The sequence below is a fragment of the Cervus canadensis genome, chromosome 3 (assembly GCF_019320065.1).
Source record: "Cervus canadensis isolate Bull #8, Minnesota chromosome 3, ASM1932006v1, whole genome shotgun sequence".
Lineage (NCBI taxonomy): Eukaryota > Metazoa > Chordata > Mammalia > Artiodactyla > Cervidae > Cervus > Cervus canadensis.
The window spans coordinates 8,641,871-8,659,350 of record NC_057388.1 but is presented as its reverse complement, the minus strand read 5'-3'; the positions used below and the strand labels follow the sequence as shown (position 1 = coordinate 8,659,350).

The window sequence follows — 17,480 nt, the reverse complement described above, 5'->3', positions numbered from 1 at the left end:
GGATTAAAGGTCTGAAAATATAACCTAGAAGAAAATACAGAATACACTTTTTGACATAAATCTTAACCATGTTTTTTTGAATCTGTCTTTTTGGGCAAGAGAAACAAAAGAAAAAATTAAAAAATGGGACCTAATTAAATGTACAGGCTTTTGCACAGCAAGGGAAACAATCAATAAAGCTAAAAGAGTACCTACTGAATAAGATAATATATTTACAAATGATATGTGTGATATGAGACTAATGTCCAAGATTTATAAATAGCTAATAAAAATCAATATTGAAAAAGCAATTAAAACATGGGCAGAAGACCTGAATAGACATCTTTCAAAGAAGACATACAGATGGTCAATAGGCACATAAAAAGATGCTTAACATGACTAAACATCAGGGAAATGTAAGTCAAAATTACAGTGAGATATCATCTCACACATGTTGAAATGGTTTTCATCAAAAAGACAACAAATAATAAATGCTGGTAAGGATGGAAGAAAGGGAACTCTAGTTCACTTGTTGGTGGAAATGTAAATTGGTACATCCACTATGGAAAACAGAATGAAGTTTCCTCAAAAGATTAAATACAGACTACCATATGATCCAACAATTTGAGACTTGAGTATATATCCAAAGAAAATGGAAACATTAATTTCAAAAGATATATGCACTCCAATTTCACAGCAGCATTATTTATGACAGCCAAGATACAGAAGCAACAAAAAGTGTCCATCAACAAATCAATGATAAAGAAGATGTAATAAATATATAATGGAATATTTATCAAAAAAAAAAGGAAATCTTGTCATTTGCAACAATGTGACAAGAACTGGGGGGTATTATGCTTAGTGAAGTTAGTCAGAGAAAGACAAATACTGTATGTTTTCAATTATATGTGCAATCTAAAAATTAAACAAATGCAGAGGATGTGGAGAACAGGGAACCCTCTTACACCACTGGGAGGAATGTAAATTGACAGAGCCACTATGGAGAATAGCATGGAAATTTCTTTAAAAACTAAAAACTGAACTACCATATGACCCAGCAATCCCACATCTGGGTATATAACTGGATAAAACCATTAATTCAGAAAGATGCATGCACGCATTGTTCACTACAGCACTATTTACAACGGCTAGGACATGTATGTGTTAGTCTCTTAGTCGTGCCTGACTCTTTGTGACCCCATGGACTATAAACCACCAGGTCCCTCTGTCCATGGGATTCTCTGGGCAAGAATAATGAAGTGGGTTACCAGTTGCTTCTCCAAGGGATCTTCCCGAGCCAGGGACCAAACCAGGGTCTCCCACATTGCAGGGAGATTCTTTACCGTCTGAACCACCAAGAAGCCTAGCTAGGACATGGAAGCAACCTGAACATCCATCAGCAGAGGAATGGGTAAAGAAGATGCAATACATATATATAACTAAATTTTATTCAGCTGTAAAAAGGAAGGAAACTGTGCCACTTGCAGAGATGTGGATGGACCTAGAGACTCACACAGAATGAAGCAGAAAGAAAAAAGCAAGTGTCATTTAGTATCACTTATATATGGAACCTAGAAATTGATACAGATGAACTTAATTACAAAGTAGAAATAGAGACACAGATGTAAACAAACTTATGGATACCAAGGGGGAATGAGGTGTGGGGTGAATTGGGAGGCTGGGAATGACATATATACACCACGATGTATAAAATAGATTAACTAAAGACTATACAGCTCAGGGAACTCAGTGCTCTGTGGTAACCTAAATGGGAAGGGAATTCAAAAAAGAGGGGACATATGTATAGCTGATTCATTTTGCTATACAGCAGAATCTAGCACAATATTGTAAAGCAACTACACTCCAATAAAAATTAATTTAAAAAATAAATAAAATAGAAAGCAAACAAGCAAACACATATAACAAAACAAACTGAGTCATGAATATAGAGAACAAGTGAGTGATTACCAGAGGATGGAAGGGCAAGACAGAGGAAGGGGATTAAAGGGGGTTGAGAGGTATTAATACAAACTACTATGTAAAATAAGTAAGATGCAAGGATGTAATATACTGTGGGCTTCCCACTGAAGCACAGAGGTAAAGAATCTGCCTGCCAATACAGGAGATGCAACAAGAGATGTGGATTTGATCCGCATCTGGGTTGGGAACATCCCTTGGAGTAGGAAATGGCAACCTGCTCCAGTATTCGTGCCTGGAAAATTTCATGGAGAGAAGAGCCTGAAAGGCTATAGTCCATGGGGTCACAAAGAGTCGGACACCACTGAAGGACACGCACACATACACAACATACAGTATATAGAATATAATCAACATTTTATAATAACTTTAAACAGATCATAATCTATAAAAATAATCATTATATTGTGCACTTGAAACTAATGTAACATTGTAAATCAATCATACTTCAATAAAAAATAAAAGTAAAATTGACCTAATATGACTGTGACATTTAAAAGTAATAACATAGGATTCAAGTTTTAGATTATATAAGTTAACAATGCATAATTATATATAAATTATTATATAATATAAATTCTACTTACATTTAGTGTCAAAAATATATTTACCATAAACTTAACAGAAATTAAGACTCCTGCTGCTGCTAAGTCGCTTCAGTCGTTTCTGACTCTGTGTGAGCCCATAGACGGCAGCCCACCAGGCTCCCCCATCCCTGGGATTCTCCAGGCAAGAACACTGGAGTGGGCTGCTATTTCCTTCTCCAATGCATGAAAGAGAAAAGTGAAAGTGAAGTCGCTCAGTCGTGTCCGACTCTTAGCGACCCATGGACTGCAGCCCACCAGGCTCCTCTGTCTATGGGATTTTCCAGGCAAGAGTACTGGAGTGGGTTGCCATTGCCTTCTCTGATATGGAAACAAATATTGTTGGGATTAAAGAAGATCTAAATAAATGGAGAAAGGAAGGAAAGAAATAGATGAGGAAGACTAAGAGGTAAAAACTTCCAGTTGCAAAATAAATGAATCATGGATATGAAATGTACAGCATGGGGAATATAGTCAATAACTATGTAATATCTTTGCATGATGACATGTGGTAACTAGACTTATTACAGTGATCAGTTAGAAAAGTAGAGAATATCAAATCATATGTTGTATAATAGGAACTAACACAGTGCTACAGGTTAATAATTTTTCTGAAACAAGCTCATAGATCAGATTTGAAATTATGAGAGGTGGCAGGGGTGGGGTGGGGTTGGGGAGGACTGGATGAAGAAAGTCAAAAAGTACAAACTTCTAGCTTTAAGATAGGTATTAGAGATGTACAGAATTATAAATATAATCAACACTGCTGAATGTTACAGATGAAAGTTGTTAAGAGAGCAAATTATAAGAGTTCTTATCACAAGAAAAAAAATTTTCCCATTTCTTTAATTCTATGTCTATATGGGATGAAGGATGCTCACTAAACCTGCTGTGATAACCACTTTAATGATGTATGTAAATTAAAGCATTATGCTATACACTGAACACTTATCCAGTGTTGTAGGTCAAGGAAGGAGACAGGGAGAGAAAGAAAGAGAGAGAGAGAAAGAAAAAGAAAGAGAGAGGGAGGGTTGGAAGAAGAAAAAGGGTAGATAAGCTATGTTTATAGATTGGAAGACTAAATACAGAATTGCAAAAATCCTAGAACATATTCATCAAACTTGAAAAAAGGGATGGTGAGACAACTTAATTGTCCAATTTCAAGATGGTGTTATACTAGCATAAAGGTTTAGCAAATAGATTAATGGAACAGAATAAAGTCCCCAGAAATAGAATCAATAGCATTATGGTGCTGGGACAATTCAATAGAGGAAAGTTAAGTCCTTTCATCAAATGACAAAAATTAATAGATATCCATTTGGGAAAAAACTGAACCTTCACCCTTATCTCAGAAGATGTGTAATAACAGATCCTGGATCTTACTGTAAAACTTAAGCTGATAAATTCAGTATACAGAATGAATTAAGAACTTCTATTAAGTGATATGAACAAAAACCAAAAGAATATAGTGACAGACTATAATATTGTTTCCAATTATTCACTTCTCTCTCTATAGGAGGATTTTACTTCCTTGCCATTTACACCAGTGTTGGCCATTTGATCTGCTGTGGCCAATGAAAGATGAATAGAAATGAGCATGACATTTCTGAACCAAAGCTTTGAGAGTCATCATGTAATGGCTGCTCTTTTTTTCAATACCATAAGACCCAGGCAGTAGCTTCTCCTTCAACCTGGCTCAGAATGAAGACATGAAGCAAATCTGAGCAGATCTGTACCTGACATGTAACTGAATAAAAAATGTTTGTTGTCCAGAAAACTACTAGAGCTAATCAATGAATATTGTAAAGTTGCAGGATATAAAATTAACACACAGAAATCCCTTGCATTCCTATACACTAACAATGAGAAAACAGAAAGAGAAATGAAGGAAACAATACCATTCACCATTACAACAAAAAGAATAAAATACTTAGGAGTATATCTACCTAAAGAAACAAAAGACCTATACATAGAAAACTATAAAACACTGATGAAAGAAATCAAAGAGGACACAAACAGATGGAGAAACATACTGTGTTCATGGATTGGAAGAATCAATATTGTCAAAATGGCTATACTACCCAAAGCAATCTATAGATTCAATGCAATCCCTATCAAGCTACCAACGGTATTCTTCACAGGACTAGAACAAATAATTTCACAATTTGTATGGAAATACAAAAAACCTCGAATAGCCAAAGCAATCTTGAGAAAGAAGAATGGAACTGGAGGAATCAACCTACCTGACTCCAGACTCTACTACAAAGCCACAGTCATCAAGACAGTATGGTACTGGCACAAAGACAGAAATATAGATCAATAGAACAGAATAGAAAGCCCAGAGATAAATCCATGAACCTATGGACACCTTATCTTTCACAAAGGAGGCAAAGACATACAATGGAAAAAAGACAACCTCTTTAACAAGTGGTGCTGGGAAAGCTGGTCAACCACTTGTAAAAGAATGAAACTAGAACACTTTCTAACACCATACACAAAAATAAACTCAAAATGGATTAAAGATCTAAATGTAAGACCAGAAACTATAAAACTCCTAGAGGAGAACATAGGCAAAACACTCTCCGACATAAATCACAGCAAGATCCTCTATGACCCACCTCCCCTTGGAAATAAAAGCAAAACTAAACAAATGGGACCTAATGAAACTTAAAAGCTTTTGCACAACAAAGGAAACTATAAGTAAGGTGAAAAGACAGCCCTCAGATTGGGAGAAAATAATAGCAAATGAAGAAACAGACAAAGGATTAATCTCAAAAATATACAAGCAACTCCTGAGCTCAATTCCAGAAAAATAAATGACCCAATCAAAAAATGGGCCAAAGAACTAAACAGACATTTCTCCAAAGAAGACATACAGATGGCTAACAAACACATGAAAAGATGCTCAAATCACTCATTATCAGAGAAATGCAAATCAAAACCACAATGAGGTACCATTACACGCCAGTCAGGATGGCTGCTATCCAAAAGTCTACAAGCAATAAATGCTGGAGAGGGTGTGGAGAAAAGGGAACCCTCTTACACTGTTGGTGGGAATGCAAACTAGTACAGCCACTATGGAGAACAGTGTGGAGATTTCTTAAAAAACTGGAAATGGAACTGCCATATGACCCAGCAATCCCACTTCTGGGCATACACACTGAGGAAACCAGATCTGAGAGAGTCACGTGCACCCCAATGTTCATCGCAGCACTGTTTATAATAGCCAGGACATGGAAGCAACCTAGATGCCCATCAGCAGACGAATGGATAAGGAAGCTGTGGTACATATACACCATGGAATATTACTCAGCCATTAAAAAGAATTCATTTGAATCAGCTCTAATGAGATGGATGAAACTGGAGCCCATTATACAGAGTGAAGTAAGCCAGAAAGATAAAGACCAATACAGTATACTAACACATATATATGGAATTTAGAAAGATGGTAATAATAACCCTATATGCAAAACAGAAAAAGAGACACAAATGTACAGAACAGAATTTTGGACTCTGTGGGAGAAGGCGAGGGTGGGATGTTTCGAGAGAACAGCATCGAAACATGTATATTATCTAGGGTGAAACAAATCATCAGCCCAGGCTGGATGCATGAGACAAGTGCTTGGGCCTGGTGCACTGGGAAGACCCAGAGGAATCGGGTGGAGAGGAAGGTGGGAGGGGGGATCGGGAGGGGGAATACATGTAAATCCATGGCTGATTGATGTCAATGTGTGACAAAAACCACTGCAATGTTGTGAAGTAATTAGCTTCCAACTAATAAAAATTAATGGAGAAAAAAAAAAAAAGCTTGTTTTTATAAACCACTTAAATTCTGCAGTGATTTGTTTTTATAGCATAATTTGGTGCGAGCTATTATAGGACTGTATCAACAATTCACAGTAAACCCCAAAAACCTAAAAACATGGCTAAAACAGACAAAGTTTATTTTTATCACGTAACTATAAATCAGGAAGGATTTAAAAGTAGCCCAAAGCTCTTATACAACCTATAAACTATCTAATGTCATCAATGTCCTGAGCTCCCCCAATTTTATACTCCGCCATTTTTAGCTTGTAGGCTTCATCCTCATGGTCGTAAAATGGCTGCAACAGTTCCAGACTGTACCTTTGTTAAATCTCATTAGGCTGATCTAGATCACACAGCTATCAGTAACTTCAAGGAGAACTGGAGAATAGTTTTCACCTTTTAAAGTTTCCATAGTTGAACCAGGAAGAAAGAAAAGATTTAAAAATAAAGATTAGGTCAACATACATAAAGTGTGGGTCACAGATGCCACTTCTACTTATCAGACTAGTAGAAGAGACTGGAAATGAACTGAAGTGCTTATTTATTACTGGTGGGAAGTATAATTTGAAACAATAATTTCATTGTTTTAAAGTATTTGTTCATGTTGAAAATGAATGTATCATCGGCCTGGAAAATCTACTCCTATATATATATATATATATATTCTTATATAATCTTATAATCTCTATATATTCTTATATAATATATATTTACTTTTATATTTAAAGGAGACATAATAAGGCCAATTTATTTCTTTTAATAAACTGAAAATGTGTGTGTTAGTCGCTACAGTCATGTCCAACTCTTTGAGACTCTATGGATTGTAGTCTGCCAGGCTTCTCTCTCCATGGGATGCTCCATGCAAGAATACTGGGGTGGGCTACCATGCCTTTCTCCAGGGACTCTTCCCAACCCAGGGACTCTTCCCAATCCAGGGATCAAACCCACACCTCCTGCATTATAAGCAGATGCTTTACCCAATGAGCCATCAGGGAAGCCGAGACTTAAAAGTATCAGAGTATATTTATGTATGAAAGGTAATTCTATGGAATTTTTATTTCCATAAATAAATAAATACACACACACACACACACACACACACAAACACATTCAGCATGTATATGTGTGTTTGTACCAGGTTATGATAATGTTACTTCTTACTGTGGGTTATGGTTTTAAAAAACTAACAGATATTGTCTTAGGATAACTCCTGACAGGTACACAAAGAGATCTGTACACTTAGGCTTATTTTGTAATTATTTATAATAGGAGGGCTTGGCAACCAGCAGACTCTACTGTACCATAAAACTGGCTGAGTGGTTTCATTGTGATCCCAACTGTACAATGTTTAGGTCTGTTCTTTTAGGCTAAACAGAAGAAGGAAGCTGGGGTAGATCTGACCAGTTAGTATGTATACTCCCACCTAAGCCCATTTCCAGAATGTTACACACCCTCAGCAGGCTGTCCCTGTGCTTCTAGCACACTTTGTTCAGATAGCATACATCACGTTTTCTTCCAAACAGAAGAGGAGCTGAGATGCACAGAAGGCACCGGTCTGGACAAGTTTACTCCACATAAAATTTTTCAAGCTCTGCTATTTTAGTCACATCCGTCACTTCTTCCTTCATAGCTACCTGTACCTCCAATTTTTATATTTTTGGGGTTGCTTTAGCATTACTCAGCTTTTTTGTTTTCTTTCACAACTGTAGAATTAGGTTTGAATTTTGCTTAATCATTTAGCTTTGCTAAATCCGTTGTTTTTGTAATTTTTTTGAAGTTTTTCATCTGCTGTTGTCTCCTCTACTGTTCTTTTTTACTTTAACGTAAAAGTCTGACGTAAGTTATGACATACATTCATATTGTTGTGTAACCATCACCAATTTCCATCTCCAGACTTTTTCACTTCTCCCACACTCAAAGTCTGTCCCCAGTTCGCCCTCTCTTCAGCTCCTGGCAACCACCATTCTATTTTCTCTTTCTCTAAAGTTTGTGCTTTTAAAAATTCAATTTTCCAAAATGGAGATCGATCTCCTTCATTCAGTTCTAGGACAAATTCTGTGATCATCTTTGCCTCTTCATTCCTCTGTTCTCCCTTTCCAGAATTCCTGTTGTCTGGATAATGGATGTCTTAGCTAGATCTAATTTTTTTAATCTTCCTCTCAACTTCTATCTCTTTACCTTTTTCTTCTACTTTTAGAAAAATTTCCTTAATTTTATCTTCCAACTATTCTACTGTATTTAAATTTTAGCTACTATGTTTTAAATTCTGAGCTCTTTCTTGTCATCTGGTTGTTCCTTTTCCTATAATATCCTATTCTGGGATCAAGGATATAACATCTTGTCTCTAGGAAGATATTAAAGTCTTTTAAAAAAACTTTTGTAGATTTAACATAGAGATGTCAATTCTCCTGAAATTATAGAGTTAATACAATCACAATCAAAATCCTAGCAGGAATTTTCACAGATATAGACAAGTTGAATCTAAATTTTATATGGAAAGGTAGAGAAACTATAGAGTAATTAAAAACAAATTTTCAAAGAAGAATAAAGTTGGGGAAAATATCAACTGATTTCAAGACTTAAAAGCTACATTGATAAAGACAGTGTGGTACTGGCAAAGAAACAGACATATAGATTCATGGAAGAAAAAAAAGACTCCAGAAATATATCCATACAAAAAAATTCACTTTTGACAAAGGTGCAAAAGCAATTCAATAGACAAAGAGTTTCGTTTTTAAAAACAAATGGTGTTGGAATAACCAGACACCCATTTGAAAAAAGGGGAAAAAAAAAAAAAAAAAAAACCAGAACCAGGACCAAAGGTGCAAGAACAACTTACTCTTTTAACTAAAAATGGTTCATGGATCTAAAGACAGAACGATAAAACTTTAAGAAGAAACCACAGGAGAATTAATACATTTTTATATTGGGTTCTACTTCCTTTTTCTAAGTGAAAGACTATTTTAAAATCAGGCTTTTCTGAGGACAGCAAAATTCTTCTATTGTTAAGTAACTACAGCCCTCAATGTAAGAAGGACATTTGTTTAGAATCTGGGGACATTTTATTCTTTTCCTGTTCCTCAAGGCTGTCCCACTGACTGAATCTAATATAGGGTAAGATATGCTATTACAAAAGAGATTTCAAAAGAAAGTGAACCTATCTCATAGGTACTGTACAGTACATAATTGCATTAAAGATGAAAGATACAATTTCTAATGTTCTTTGTGCTTAATGTCAAACATTAAGAAAAGTCTGGCAAACACTGTGTGATCCATGGCCAGGTCTACAAAGGTATCTTCTCATGATGAATAACTTATAGTTTAGAGTACTACTCTACCCAAACACTCTACCACAAGCTGTTCTAATAACAAAGGGTATTTCTCCCTTTAATCCTTTGAACAAAATGTACTAAACAAAAAGCTAAGGAAGAGATGTAAGCTGAAAGGAAATATCCACAGTGTACTGTGGTGGTGTTGCTATTAAGTCAAATGACATTGATTAACAGTAAAGACAAATTCTAAAAGAAGATTGAACAAAGTCTTCACAACATGATTTTTTAACTTGCTGATTTTACAAGACAGTTGTATTTCTTTAAAGATCAAGATTCTACAAATGCTTTCCTCCATTACATTCCAATTTATTTGTATTATCTGGCAGGTGTTCCATCATTCTCTGGTAAAAAACAATTCAATTTTTCTGGAGAAAAATTCCACCACAAGCAGGACATGTTTAGATAAGGCTGGCTCTACTCCCAATTAAGTTCAGCTCAGTCGCTCAGTCGTGTCTGACTCTTTGCGACCCCATGGACTGCAACACGCCAGGCCTCCCTGTCCATCACCAAGTGGCGGAGTTTACTCAAACTCATGTCCATTGAGTCAGTGATGCCATCCAGCCATCTCATCTTCTGCTGTCCCCTTCTCCTCCTGCCCCTAATCCCTCCCAGCATCAGGGTCTTTTCCAATGAGTCAACTCTTTGCATGAGGTGGCCAAAATATTGGAGTTTCAGCTTCAGCATCAGTCCTTCCAATGAATATTTGGACTTATTTTCTTTAGGATGGACTGGTTAGATCTCCTTGAAGTCCAAGGGACTCTCAAGAGTCTTCTCCAACATCACAGTTCAAAAGCATCCATTCTTCGGCACCCAGCTTGCTATATAGTCCAACTCTCACATCCATACATGACTACTGGGAAAACCATAGCTTTGACTAGATGGACCTTTGTTGGCAATGTCTCTGATTTTTAATATGCTGTTTAGGTTGGTCATAACTTTTCTTCCAAGGAGCAAGCGTCTTTTAATTTCATGGCTGGAGTCACCATCTGCAGTGATTTTGGACCAAAACATAAAGGCTCTCGGGGATTGCAAGATGGCAGAGGACTAGGTGGATGTGAGTACATCTCTCTCCATGATACATCAGGAATACACCTTACGACACAGAAGTGCATGCAGAACACCAGCTGAGAGTGGAGAGGAGTACCTGACCAGCAGAAAAGAATATATAGAACCAAGTTCGATCGGTAGCGGGAGCGGAGAGCGGACCCCAGAGAGCCCTGAGCAGCCCCACCGCCGCCGCCGGCCTAGTTACCATCACACCCCGGGAGGAGCCGCAGCTGCCGCAGCCGGCCCCAGTCACCATCACCGCAACCATGAGCAGCGAGGCCGAGACCCAGCAGCCGCCCGCCGCCCCCGCCCTCAGCGCTGCCGACACCAAGCCCGGCACGACGGGCAGCGGCGCAGGGAGCGGCGGCCCGGGCGGCCTCACATCGGCGGCGCCTGCCGGCGGGGACAAGAAGGTCATCGCAACGAAGGTTTTGGGAACAGTAAAATGGTTCAATGTAAGGAACAGATATGGTTTCATCAACAGGAATGACACCAAGGACGATGTATTTGTACACCAGACTGCCATAAAGAAGAATAACCCCAGGAAGTACCTTCGCAGTGTAGGAGATGGAGAGACTGTGGAGTTTGATGTTGTTGAAGGAGAAAAGGGTGCGGAGGCAGCAAATGTTACAGGCCCTGGTGGAGTTCCAGTGCAAGGCAGTAAATACGCAGCAGACCGTAACCATTATAGGCGCTATCCACGTCGCAGGGGTCCTCCACGCAATTACCAGCAGAATTACCAGAATAGTGAGAGTGGGGAAAAGAATGAGGGATCGGAGAGCGCTCCCGAAGGCCAGGCCCAACAGCGCCGGCCCTACCGCAGGCGGAGGTTCCCACCTTACTACATGCGGAGACCCTATGGGCGTCGACCACAGTACTCCAACCCTCCTGTGCAGGGAGAAGTGATGGAGGGTGCTGACAACCAGGGTGCAGGAGAACAAGGTAGACCAGTGAGACAGAATATGTATCGGGGTTATAGACCACGATTCCGCAGGGGCCCTCCTCGCCAAAGACAGCCCAGAGAGGACGGCAATGAAGAAGATAAGGAAAATCAAGGAGATGAGACCCAAGGTCAGCAACCACCTCAACGTCGGTACCGCCGCAACTTCAATTACCGACGCAGACGCCCAGAAAACCCTAAACCACAAGATGGCAAAGAGACAAAAGCAGCCGATCCACCAGCTGAGAATCGTCCGCTCCCGAGGCTGAGCAGGGCGGGGCTGAGTAAATGCCGGCTTACCATCTCTACCATCATCCGGTTTAGTCATCCAACAAGAAGAAATGAATATGAAATTCCAGCAATAAGAAATGAACAAAAGATTGGAGCTGAAGACCTTAAGTGCTTGCTTTTTGCCTGTTGACCAGATAACTAGAACTATCTGCATTATCTATGCAGCATGGGGTTTTTATTATTTTTACCTAAAGACGTCTCTTTTTGGTAATGACAAACGTGTTTTTTTTAAAAAAAAAAAAAAAGCCTGTTTTTTCTCAATACACCTTTAAAGGTTTTTAAATTGTTTCATATCTGGTCAAGTTGAGATTTTTAAGAACCTCATTTTTAATTTGTAATAAAAGTTTACAGCTTGATTTTTTCAAAAAAAAAAAGTCAACAAACTGCAAGCACCTCTTAATAAAGGTCTTAAATAATTGTAAAAAAAAAAAAAAAAGAATATATAGAACCACGCAAAACTCAGTCGGACAAAGGAACTAGAGGGGGAAATGGGAGTAATAGTAGGACTGGACTGCCGTAGGCAGGTGGGGAAACTGAAGCAGGGGGCTGATCCCTACACTGGGCAATTGTCTGAGTCAGAGGAGAAACATTTAAGGATGAGAGGGAAACAGCTGATCTGTGGCAGCCTAAATGGAATGAGAGTCAGACAGTCCTTGCCACAGCCATATGTACCCTAGATGGCACAGTAACTGGGAGCTGGAGTTTAGGGATCGTGGAGCAATCCCAGGGCAAGGGCTGCTATTGACTGTGGAGAAAGATTGAGGGGATGTGAGGGAAGAGATTGTGGTGGGAAATGCCTGTGGAGGAAAGTCAGGCAGCCATGGAAGCAAGGCAATACTGCTGAGTCATGTGTAGGGGGTGGAAGCATCCCCACAGCCTCTCTCTCCCCACATGCCAGCATCAGCAGCTGAACAACAGAGACGCTGGCCCATCAAAAATCTGACCCACTGAACTACAGAGTAGGACTCCACTCAGGGTGCTCCTTTAAGTGCCTGATGTGCTGATCTACAGAGTAGGACCCCAGGCAGGGGCCCCTCCATGTGCCTGGTGGGCCGAACAACAGAGAAGGAACCCAGGCAAGAAGCCCTCTAAGTGCCTGAACGGGCAGAGCTGCAGAGAAAGACTGGCCAAAGAGGCCTTCTGATCGCCAGGTACAGGAGGCTCGAAAAAAGGCTCTGAGAGCGTCATAACTCCTGCGGCAGAGGCAGTCCGTGTCCTTGCACACGTGGCGCCACCAGGGTCCCGGGAAGCCAAGCAGCTGCACCACATTCACGCTCAACTCTCACGGGGGCAGGGCTGCCACAGGCAAAAAAAAGTCTTGTATCCACGCGCGCGCAGGGTTGCTTTGGTAGTGTCCGACTCATTATGACCCTATGGACTGTGGCCTGCCAGGCTTCTCTGTCAGGGAGGCGGGTTCTCCAGGCAAGAACACTGGAGCGTATTGGCCAGCACTGGCTGCCATGCCCTTCTAGGGCACTATATTTCCTGCTGCCCCAGCCGCCAGCTCCCCTGGGGACCTGGTGCTGCCGGAACCCCTGCGACCCAAGCAGCTGCCCCGCCTCCGCACCGGGCCCTCAGAGGGGCAGACCCAAGTCCTCCAGGGCAGCCTCAGGGGCAAACCCCAGGGGACGGCCCACATGCAGAGGTGGGAATAAAACCACAGGTGAAACCCAGGGGTGGTGTGACTGAGGAAGAAGACCCCAAACCTTCCCACCAGCTGTACAAATTAAATTCACACAATCAACTGGGCAGACTCTGCATCTGCGGAATATATAAAACGTCATTGAGAGCTCCCACAGAAGAAAACTCACTAGTTCTGACAGCTGTGGACATTGGAGGCAAGAACACACAAGAGTAGGACCAGATTAGAATCTGAGCTGCCCCCACGGCAGGTCCAGAGACCAGCACAGCATTGGGCATCCGAGGGGGGCAAGGAGGACTGTGACTCCCAGCAAGGGAAAGGACTCTGACAGCAGAGACTCAAGAAAAACATTATTATTATGATGTTTTGACTTCTGTAGATTTGTTTGGATATTTTTTTTCTTTTTTTCCCTGCTCTGTTCTAGTTGTCGATTTTATTGGCACTATGAAATCTAACTAAGCTTTTGAGCTTTCATTTTTCTTTTTTTTCTCAGTCGCGTTTTTTATTGTTGTTATAAACCTCTGCCTCTATATTGGGCTTCTGCAGTTCTGTGGAGTTGTTTTTCTTTTTTTTCTTTTCTCTTTTCTTAATTTTAATTTTTAATTTTTTAAGTCTATTATTATTTTCCCTACATTTATTCCTTTGTTTGCTTTTCCTACTGTTCTTTTCCCCTTGCAGTTAATCTTTAATGTACATAAATCTTCTTTACCTACCTCTATTTAAATTTGCATAGCTATTCTTCCTTTTCTTTCTTACCTTTAGTCTCAACATATTTGTTAGTTTTATTTTCATTGCTTTATGGATGGTAAAGTGTCTGCCTAAAATGCGGGAGACCCGGGTTCAATCCCTGGGTTGGGAAGATCTCCTGGAGAAGGAAATGGCAACCCACTCCAGTATTCTTGCCTGGAAAATCCCTTGGACGGTGGAAGCTGGTAGGCTATAGTCCATGGGATCACAAAGAGTCAGACATGACTGAGCGACTTCACTTTTGGCACCTTGCTTTAGTTTTGTTTTCCAGTTTGTGCTTTAGTTAGTTTTGTTCTGGTAGACATACCTTTTGGTTCCCTTTGTTCACCAGGTCAATCTACTGTACTATATTTTTGCTGGACTGTTTTGATTTTGCTTATGGGCATATATACATGTGTATATATTCAGTCACTTTTTATTGTTGTTATAAACCTCTGCATCTACCTTGGGCTTTTGCAGTTCTGTGGAGTTTTCCTTTTACTTCCTTTTTTCTTTCTTCTTCCGTTGTTTTTTTTAAAAATTTTTTTCTTTTTATAATTTTAACTTTTAATATTTTTAAACCTATTATATTTTTTCTACATTATTCCTTTGTTTGCCTTTCCTACTGTTCTTTTCCCCTTGCTGCTGCTGCTGATGAGGCTAAGTCGCTTCAGTTGTATCTGACTCTGTGCGACCCCACAGATGGCAGCCCAGCAGGCTCCTCTGTCCCTGGGACTCTCCAGGCAAAGAGTGGGTTGCCATTTTCTTCTCCTTTCCCCTTGAAATTAATCTTTAATATACATAAACCTTCTTCATCTACTTCTATTTAACTTTGCATATCTAGTCTTTCTTTGTTTTCTTTCCTTTCCTCTCAACATATTTGTTAGTTTTGCTTTCATTGCTTTATTCCCTACTTGGCACCTTGCTTTAGTTTTGTTTTCCAGTCTGTGCTTTAGTTAGTTTTGTTCTTAACTGGTAAATATAATTTTTTATTTCCTTTGTTTGCCAGGTCAGTCTATTGTACTTTGTTTTTGTTGAACTGTTTTGACTTTGTGTATATGTATATATATATATTCCATTATTTTAATTATTATTTGCCTGATTTTGTAACTGCCATTTGTCTGGGGTTCATCTTTGGTTTCTTGTTTTGGGATGTTTGCTTTAATCTCACTTAATGCCATAACAAACCACTTGTGGAGTCTTCATTCCTGACCATAGATCAAGCCTTGAGCCTTTGGAGTAGGAGCACTGACACTAAGACTCTAGACTACCAGAGAACCAACTCTAGGGAGTATCAAATAGTGAGAACTCACACATAGGAAACCACTTGAATACAAGACCCGGCATCACCCAACCACCAGTAGCACCCTGTCCAGGATGCCTCATCTAAACAACAAACAAAACAAAAAAACAACCCAATCATCAGCAGACAGGATTACCACCTCATTCAGCCTTGCCCACCAAAGGAAAAACAAACAAAAAAACTCAGCAGAAATTTCACCCTATTTGAAGCTTACAGAAACCACTAGACCAACCTTTGAAGGGCAGAAACCAAGAGGAAGAAAGAATTCAACCTTGAAGCCTGCGAATAGCAGACCTCAAACACAAAAAGTTTAAAAAAAAAAAAGGGCAGAGAAATACTGCACAAATGAAGGAACAAACTAAAAACACAGAAGTCCAAATAAATGAAGAGAAACAGGTGAACCACCTGAAAAAGAATTCAGAATAATGATAGTAAAGATGATCAAAAACCTTGAAAACAATGGAGAAAATGCAAGAATCAATTAACAAAGACCTAGAAGAATTAAAGAATAAACATGCAGAGACTAAACAACACAATTACTGAAATTAAAACTACTCTAGAAGGAATCAATAGCAGAATATCTTAAGCAGAACGAATCACTGAGCTGGAAGATAAAATAGTGGAAATAACTTCTGAAGAGCAGAATAAAGTAAAAAGAATGAAAAGGATTGAGGATAGTCTCAGAGACCTCTGGGACAATATCAAATGCACCAACATTCGAATTATAGGGGTCCCAGAAGAAGAGAAAAAGAAAGGGTATGAGAAAATTTTTGAAGAGATTATAGGTGAACATTTCCCCAACACGGAAAAGGAAATAGTCAATCAAGTCCAAGAGGCACAAAGAGTCCCACACAGGATAAACCCAAGGAGAAACACACCAAGACACATACTAATCAAACTAAAAAAAGAGTAAACACAAAGAAAGAATATTAAAAGTAGCAAGGGAGAAGCAACATATAACATATAAGGGAAACCCCATATGCTTAACAGCTGATCTTTCAGCAGAAACTCTGCAGGCCAGAAAGGAATGGCTGGATATATTTAAAGTACTGAAAGGGAAAAATCTAAAACCAAGATACTGTACCTGGCAAGGATCTCATTCAAAACTGATGGACAAATCAAAAGCTTTTCAGACAAGCAAAAGTTAAGAGAATTCAGTACCACCAAACCAGCTTTACAACAAATGTTAAATGGACTTATATGGTCAAGAAATACAAGAGAAGAAAAAAGATCTACAAAATCAACCCCAAACAATTAGGAAAATGCCAATACAAACATATACATCAATAATTAATTTAACTGCAAATGGATTAAATGCTCTAACCAAAAGACAGACTGGCTGAATGGATGCAAAAACACGACCCGTATATATGCTGTCTACAAGAAACCCACTTTAGACCTCAAGACACATGTAGACTGACAGTGAGAGGATGGAAAAATATATTCCATGCAAATGTAAGCAAAAGAAAGCTGGAGTAGCAATCCTCGTATCAGACAAAATAGACCTTAAACTAAAGAAGGTTATAAGAGATAAGGAAGGACACTACATAATGATCAAGGGATCAAGCCAAGAGGAAGACTTAACAATTGTGAATATCTATGCACCCAGCATAGGAGCACCTCAATACATAAGGCAAACACTGACAGAAAAGGAGAGACTGACAGTAACACAATAATAGTAGGAGACTGACACCCCCCTCACACCAATGGACAGATCATCAAAACAGAAAATAAGGAAACACAAGTCTTAAATGATACATTAGATGAGAGGGATCTCACTGACATCTTCAGGACATTCTATCCAAATGCAGAATACACTTTCTTCTCAAGTGCACATGGAACATTCTCCAGG

General features: G+C 39.3%; 1 protein-coding gene and 1 pseudogene across 4 annotated transcripts in view; one reads left to right on the top strand and one right to left on the bottom strand.

Annotated features, from left to right (window-relative positions):
• The window catches only part of ANKIB1 (ankyrin repeat and IBR domain containing 1), a 145,384-nt gene that overhangs the window by 104,859 nt on the left and 23,045 nt on the right, over positions 1–17,480 (bottom strand). The window lies entirely within an intron of this gene.
• LOC122438081 lies at positions 10,851–12,185 on the top strand (annotated as a pseudogene). Its single transcript, XR_006268443.1, has one exon. The product of XR_006268443.1 is annotated as a Y-box-binding protein 1-like (transcript).